Source organism: Acanthaster planci, linkage group LG11 (assembly GCF_054643075.1).
Source record: "Acanthaster planci isolate LZ-2023a linkage group LG11, COTS_SCS, whole genome shotgun sequence".
Taxonomy (NCBI): Eukaryota; Metazoa; Echinodermata; class Asteroidea; order Valvatida; family Acanthasteridae; genus Acanthaster; species Acanthaster planci.
In genome coordinates, this window is record NC_141787.1 from 7344167 (window position 1) to 7351531 (window position 7365).

General features: G+C 64.7%; 3 pseudogenes; all 3 read right to left on the reverse strand.

Moving 5' to 3' along the window:
• Nucleotides 1–546: 546 nt before the first annotated feature.
• On the reverse strand, nt 547–1748 carry LOC147797331 (large subunit ribosomal RNA; annotated as a pseudogene).
• Nucleotides 1749–2451: 703 nt separating this feature from the next.
• LOC147797332 (small subunit ribosomal RNA) lies at nt 2452–3142 on the reverse strand (annotated as a pseudogene; the record flags this gene model as incomplete).
• A 2364-nt stretch (nt 3143–5506) lies between these two features.
• On the reverse strand, nt 5507–7052 carry LOC147797333 (large subunit ribosomal RNA; annotated as a pseudogene).
• Between the last annotated feature and the right edge of the window lie 313 nt (nt 7053–7365).

The window sequence follows — 7365 nt, forward strand, 5'->3', positions numbered from 1 at the left end:
GTTCTATTCCCCAGAGCCTTCCTGCGGGGTACACTATTAACCGTGGATTTCAAGTCAGTTTGGGGCGGCCGCGTCAGACATGCAGCCCAGCAGCCAAACTTTGGACACCGGAGAAGTGCTCGTTCACTCCGCCGTCAGTTCCGGCATGCCCTCCTCCGGCTGCACCCGCTGCACCGCCGGGTCTGGGAAACGTCCGGCCCACTAGCGACGGGGCCCCACCGCCTGTCCCGGCCCGGGGGCCCTCCTGCCGCGCCCGCCGCTGGTCCTCCCCGGTCTCCTCCTCCAAGTGCGGTCTGCCCGAGGGACACTGGGCGGCGCCAGCCGGCCCTCCGCGCTCAACCTCCTCTCCCCGCTGCTGGACCCCAGCATCTCCGCCTCTTCGCGTGGCGGTGCCCCTCTCCCAGAAGCAGCTCACGCTTTGACGGTCCGTATTCATACTGAAAATTAAAATCAAACGAGCTTTCGCCCTTTTGCTCTGCGTGAGATTTCCGCCCTCGCTGACCTCGCTTTAGGACACGTCTGCGGGCTCACTTGCTTCGCAGCTCGGACCGCCTAGAAGAACTGAGGACTCCGCCTGCGGGTTCGGGAATATTGACCCGATTCCTTTTTCGCCCAAGGGGCGAGTCCCTGGCCCCGGGAGAAGGGGGGGCGCCTCTGGTCGGGGCGGATCTTCCGTGGGGCTTAGAATCGACTGACCCATTTACAACTGCTCTTCACATGGAGGCCTTCTCAGCATTTGGCCCTCGAGGGTCTCACTCGAATATTTGCTACCACCACCAAGATCTGCGCCCGCGGCGGCTCCACGCGGCCTCGCGGCCGGCGCTTCGACGTGCACCGGGGCGGCCCTCCTACTCGTCGGGGCGTACCACCCGGGCAGCGGTCCCACTCTTTCTCTGCCCCGACGGCCGGGTGTGGGCGGCACGCTCAGCGTCCATATTCAGGGCTAGTTGATTCGGCAGGTGAGTTGTTACACACTCCGAGTTCCATGGCCATCGTCCTTCTGCCCGTATCAACCAACGCCTTTTCTGGGCTCTGATGAGCGTCGGCCGCAATGCGGCGCCCCAACCCGGTGTTCGGTTCATCCTGCAGCGCCCGTCCTGCTTACCAAAAATGGCCCACTGGGCGCCCGTGCATTGAGGGCCCGGCCCTGAGCCGGCAGGTAGGGCCCCGCACCAATTTAAAGTTTGAGAATAGGTTTAGGTCGTTTCGGCCCCAAGGCCTTTAATCATTCGCCTACCGGATGCAACTGCTCTCTCTCTCTTTCCCAGGCGCCAGCTATCCTGAGGGAAACTTCGGAGGGAACCAGCTACTAGACGGCTCAGTTAGTCTTTTGCCCCTATACCCAAGTCGGGCGATCGATTTGCAGGTAAGAATCGCTGCAGACCTCCACCAGAGTTTCCTCTTGCTTGGTCCTGCTCGGGCATAGTTCACCATCTTTCGGGTCCTAGCGTGCCCGCTCTTCCTCCGTCGCAGCCGCGGGGGGCTGGCGGCTGGCGGCTAGGGGGTGCGCTGAATCTCCTGGGCCCGACGGCTTCAAGTACACTTGAACTCTCTCTTCAGAGTGCTTTTCAACTTTCCCTCACGGTACTTGTGCTCTAACCGTCACCTGCCGGTATTTAGCCTTGGATGGAGTTAACCACCCGCCTTTGGGCTGCGCTACAAAACAACCCGACTCCCGCTAGCCGCTACTGGGGGAATCTTGGTTAGTTTCTTTTCCTCCGCTTAGTGATATGCTTAAATCGATTGGGTCCTCTCGCCCGACCTGAGGTCGATGGGTTCGCAATAGGCCTCGTCTCTCTCTCTCTATCTTGAGTCTCGGGGGCCCAACCGGCGCCTTGGAGGCTGCCAGGAAGGGGGGCCCCCTCTGCGGCCCGTCTGCGCGGGCTCTCTTCTCTCTCTCTCTCTCTCGGCGCTGGGCGCCCGCTCCCTCTCCGGCGGTCCACTTGGAGATGTGCCACGGGGCCGGCGGCACTCGGTCCCCGCTGGCTGGGCTTGGTCTCACTTTTTTCTCTCTTGGCCTGCCCTGCCTGCCTGGCCTCCTTCCGGCGCGCTCCCTCGAGGCCTCCCGTGTCTTTCTTGTTCGGCCGGGGGGACGACCGGCGCTCGTGGGTGGGGCGGATACTCAGCGCCGACCTGCCACACCACGGCGGACTCCCCCGAGGAGCCACTCGGCCCTCCGCGCGGAGACCGCGGCCGGCCGGTGACCCTTCGCCTGCCCGCAGAATTCGCATATCATCCTCCCCGGAGAGCCGGGGACCCGCGCCGCAACCTCCCGGTCTCTTGGCACTCCCCTTGTTGCCGCCTGCAGCCAGTGTCATCGCGGCTCCTCGGGCGCACCCCGGCTTGGGCCACTCCCGCCTACACCCGGAAGACAGTACAGTGGCCGGCCCTCTCCGTCTCGGTGGACGGAAGGGGGCCGGCCGGGCACGCTCTCTCTGCTCGGTAATGATCCTTCCGCAGGTTCACCTACGGAAACCTAGTTACGACTTTTACTTCCTCTAAATGATCAAGTTCGATCCTCTTCTGGACGCAGGAGCGAGGCGCCGGGGGCGCCCCTCCGCGGCCCGTCCGAGGATCTCACTAAACCATGCAATCGGTAGTAACGACGGGCGGTGTGTACAAAGGGCAGGGACGTAATCAACGCGAGCTGATGACTCGCGCTTACTGTGAATTCCTCGTTCAGGGGGACAATTGTAACTCCCTATCCCAAGCACGAATGAGGTTCAACGGATTGCCCAGACCTTCCGGCCAAGGGCGGCTACCCGCTGATCCATTCAGTGCAGCGCGCGTGCGGCCCCGAACATCTAAGGGCATCACAGACCTGTTATTGCTCAATCTCGCGTGGCTGAACGTGACTTGTCCCTCTAAGAAGTCCGCGCCCGGCGGGGCGGCCGGCGCGACTATTTAGCAAGCGAGAGTCTCGTTCGTTATCGCAATTAACCAGACAAATCGTTCCACCAACTAAGAACGGCCATGCACCACCAGCCACAGAATCAGGAAAGAGCTCTGAATCTGTCAATCCTCACTGTGTCCGGGCCGGGTGAGTTTCCCCGTGTTGAGTCAAATTAAGCCGCAGGCTCCACTCCTGGTGGTGCCCTTCCGTCAATTCCTTTATCTTTCAGCTTTGCAACCATACTTCCCCCGGAACCGAAAGACTTTGGTTTCCCGCAGACTGCCCGCCGCGTCATTGGAGATCAACCAGGTAGCCCTTGGGGCCGGGGCCCGCCAACTCGGGCCCTCCGGACTGCTCGGCCGCGCCGCGGCTGCCGGGCCGCGGCGCCGGAGTCCTGCGCCTTTCTGCTCTCGCTCGCCGCCTGGCCTCCGCTGGAATGCCGCCCGCCGCCGGTCCTTCGCCCTCTCCAGCCCGGCCGGGGCGGCACTTCCTCTCCATTTCCTCCCTGGGCGCGCGGGCGGCCGCTGGAATGCCACCCTTTGGCCCCATTGCGCCGGCCTCCTCTCGCCTCGATCCCGGAGGGGGCGGCCGGACCAGCCAGGAGGCTGCCCGAGCTGAGCTCCCTCCGTCTGGGAGATCCCCGGTCGGGGATCCTGCCTGCCGCCGCCGGGGCTGCAGCTCGGCGCGATCGCGGGGCCCCACCCGCCGCCTGCTCGGCGGGCGTGCCACGGGGTCGCGCAAGGCTCTGGCCGGGGGGGCCGCTGCCGCCTCTCCGGGCTTGGGACGCCACCGCGACGTCAGTGCGCCTTGGGCTGCCGGGACCCGGCGGAGGTCGGGTGCAGCCCGCCCTGGGGCGGGCCGGTCCATCCGTTCCGCGGAAGTTGCCGGGCCGATCCGGACGTCTTATATATTGCTGATCAGGGGCAGCGGAGAACCCGCCGTTCTCTAAGGGGCCCTGGCTCCCCTCTCCCTCGCTCTCTCGCAGCGGGCCGTGCGCTAGCGGCCACGCACCACCGCACCTCCCCGTTCCGACACCTCTGGGCATGAAGGGTCGGCCGGCCGCGCCGAAAAACGCCCTGGAGCCGTTTTCGCCCGGGGAAGCGTGTCGGAAATGCACGGCTTTAGGGGGTTGGCGTGCGGTTGCGGCGGGTTTTTTCCCCCAGGACTGCAATTCGCCGCGCCACATCACCAGTCCCCGCTGCGCCGGAGCCGGGCTTGTCCAGACCCGAGGGGGAATCGCTCCAGAGCCTTGGGCTCCACCGTGTGGAAATTGCAATATCGTATGGACAATATATGGCTGTAATGATTTCTGGCAGCTGGAGCTGAGCTTGAGACCACCTTCCCCCCTATAAAAAGGCAAACCAGGGAGTGGGGGTTAAAGTCCAAAATGCTCTCATTGAAATAGGCAAGTTTTGGGCCCAACAGACCCTGACGAGAGACGCTCTCGAGAGCCGGAGATCCGACCTTTCGCGGACAACGAAGTCCGAGGAAGAAATCTTTAGCGGGCGCCCACGCAACGCCGCCCGTCCGGCACCCACGGCGGGACGGGCGCCGCCCGCTGCAAGACTCTGTCCCCGTGCCGGAGGCCCGGGTCCCTCCCCGCCGGACGGCCCGTCGCACGACGGCATTGGGACCGACCTGGCAACTCGCCACCCCGGCACTACTCCCCCAGAGCCCTCCTGCGGGGTATACTGCCAACCCTGGAATTCAAGTCAGTTTGGGGCGGCCCCCTCAGACTTGCGGCCCAGCAGCTCATCGCAGGCCGCCGGGTGAGCGCCAGTTCACTCCACCGTCAGTCTTGGCGGGCCCTCCTCCGACTGCGCCCGCTCCTCCTTCGCCGGCAGTCCTCCCCGGTTTCCTCATCCCCAGTGTCCGGCCCGCCCGAAGGCCGCCGGCCGGCTGGCCTTCCTCGCTGTGAACACTTGGCTTCCACAAGCCAGTTATCCCTGTGGTAACTTTTCTGACACCTCTTGCTTCAAACTCCGAAGCTCAAAAGGATCAATAGGCCACGCTTTGACGGTCCGTATTCATACTGAAAATCAAAATCAAACGAGCTTTTGCCCTTTTGCTCCGCGAGGGGTTTTCTGTTCTCGCTGAGCTCGCCTTAGGACACCTGCGTTACTCTTTGACAGATGTACCTCCCCAGTCAAACTCCCCGCCTGACGCTGTCGCCAGAGCGGGTGGCGGCCGGCGGCGCCGTGAGGCGGCCGTCCGCGTAGCGCGAGAAGACTGGGCCCACGCGGGATCCGCTCCCCGCCTCACCGCTAAGTAAAGAAACGACGAGAGTAGTGGTATTTCACCGTCGGGCCAGGGCCCTCCCACCTATCCTACACCCGTGTCTCTTCACAAGGTCAGACTAGAGTCAAGTTCAACAGGGTCTTCTTTCCCTTTCCCTTGGCTGTGGTTTCGCTAGATAGATAAGGACAGTGGGAATCTCGATAATACATTCATGCGCGTCACTAATTAGATAACGAGGCATTTGGCTACCTGGCGCGGACATGGGGCGCCGCGACCCGCTTCCAGCCCCGGCCCGACCGACCCAGCCCTCAGAGCCAATCCTTCTCTGAGTTATGGATCCGGCTTGCCGACTTCCCTTACCTACATTGTTCTATCGACCAGAGGCTGTTCACCTTGGAGACCGGCTGCGGTTTTGGATACGACCCGAAGCGACGGTCCAGGCACTCCCCCGCATTTTCAAGGGCCGGTTGGAGCTTGCCGGACACCGCCGGAGACGCGGCGCTGTACGGGGCCGCAGCCCCTAGCTCCGGACAAGCCGATTCCAGGGATTCCGCCCCTTACCAAGAAAAGAAAACTCTTCCCGGGGCCCCAGCCGGCGTCTGCGGGCTTGTTTGCTTCGCAGCTCGGACCGCTGCGGAGGACGGACAATATTTCTGAACCCTGCGGGCTCAGAAATATTGACCCAATTCCCTTTCGCCCGGGGGGCAAGGCCCCAGCCCCGCGAGGAGGGGGGCGCCCGCCTCCGCTCGGAGCGGATTTTCCCTAAGGCTTAGGATCGACTGACCCATGTACAACTGCTGTTCACATGGAACCCTTCTCCGCCACTCGGCCCTCGAGGATCTCACTCGAATATTTGCTACTACCACCAAGATTTGCGCCCACAGCGGCTCCACGCGGCCTCGCGGCCGGTGCTTCGACGCGCACCGCGGCGGCCGTCCTACTCGCCGGGGCGTACCACCAGGGCGGTAATCCCACTCTGCCCCGACGGCCGGGTGTGGGCGGCACGCTCAGCGCCATCCAGTTTCAGGGCTAGTTGATTCGGCAGGTGAGTTGTTACACACTCCTTGGCGGATTCCGACTTCAATGGCCACCGTCCTGCTGTCTGTATCAACCAACGCCTTTTCTGGGCTCCGATGAGCGTCGGCCGCAATGCGGGGCTTCACCTGGCGGCCCCCAGACTCGCAAGCCCGATAGACTCCTTGATCCGTGTTTCAAGACAGGTCGGCAGGGCTCGCGAAATTCGCCCGCGGACCCGGGGCGCCTCAGCGCGGCCGACACCGGCCCGGACGGGGACCGCCGGCCCGGCGCCACCTGGGACGGTCGAGGCGGGCGGGGCCCTCCGGCAGGCCGGGAGGCCCGGCCCGGCGGCCGCTGCGGGGAGGCGGCGCGCGGGCGGGCGCGGCCCGTCGTCCCTTCCTCGGCCGGGCGGCCGGCGCGACCACGGCCGGTCTCTAGGCTCTCCGACCGCCCCCCCCCCGGTCGGGGGAACCGGGGTGGCCGGAAGAACCCCAACAGGCGAGCCTAGGCGGGCCCGGATGCCCAGCCTTTCGCGGGCGCCGCGCCCGGGAGAAGTGCAGGCTGCCTCACGGTACTTGTGCTCTATCGGTCTAGCCTTGGATGGAGTTTACCACCCGCCTTTGGGCTGCGCTACAAAACAACCCGACTCCCGGAAGCCCTAGTCACCGGCCGGACGGCGACTGCAGGGGCCTGACACCCGCCATGGGACGACGGGGGACCTCGATCAGAAGTACCTCGGCCCCGCCGCGACAGCCGGACCGGACTTCCTCACGCCACAGTTCCCGCAGGCCCGCTGGGGGCCCGGAGATTCGGCGCTGGGCTCTTCCCGCTTCGCTCGCCGCTACTGGCGGAATCTTGGTTAGTTTCTTTTCCTCCGCTTAGTGATATGCTTAGGTCGAGTGGGTCCTCTCGCCCGATCTGAGGTCGATGGGTTCGCAATAGGCCTCTGCCTCTCTCTCGCCTATGGGGGCCCACCCGGCGCCTCGGCGGCTGCCAGGAAGGGGGCCCCTCCGCATCCCGTCCGCGCAGGCTCTCTTCTCTCTCTCTCTCTCTCTCGGCGCTGGGCGCCCGTTCCGTCTCCGGCGGTCCACTCGGAGATCTGCCACGGGGCCGGCAGCACTCGGTCCACGGTGGCGGGGCCTGGCGTCCCCTTTTTCTCTTTTGGCATGCTCTGCCTGCCTGGCCTTCTTCCAGCGCGCTCCGTTGAGGCCGCCCGT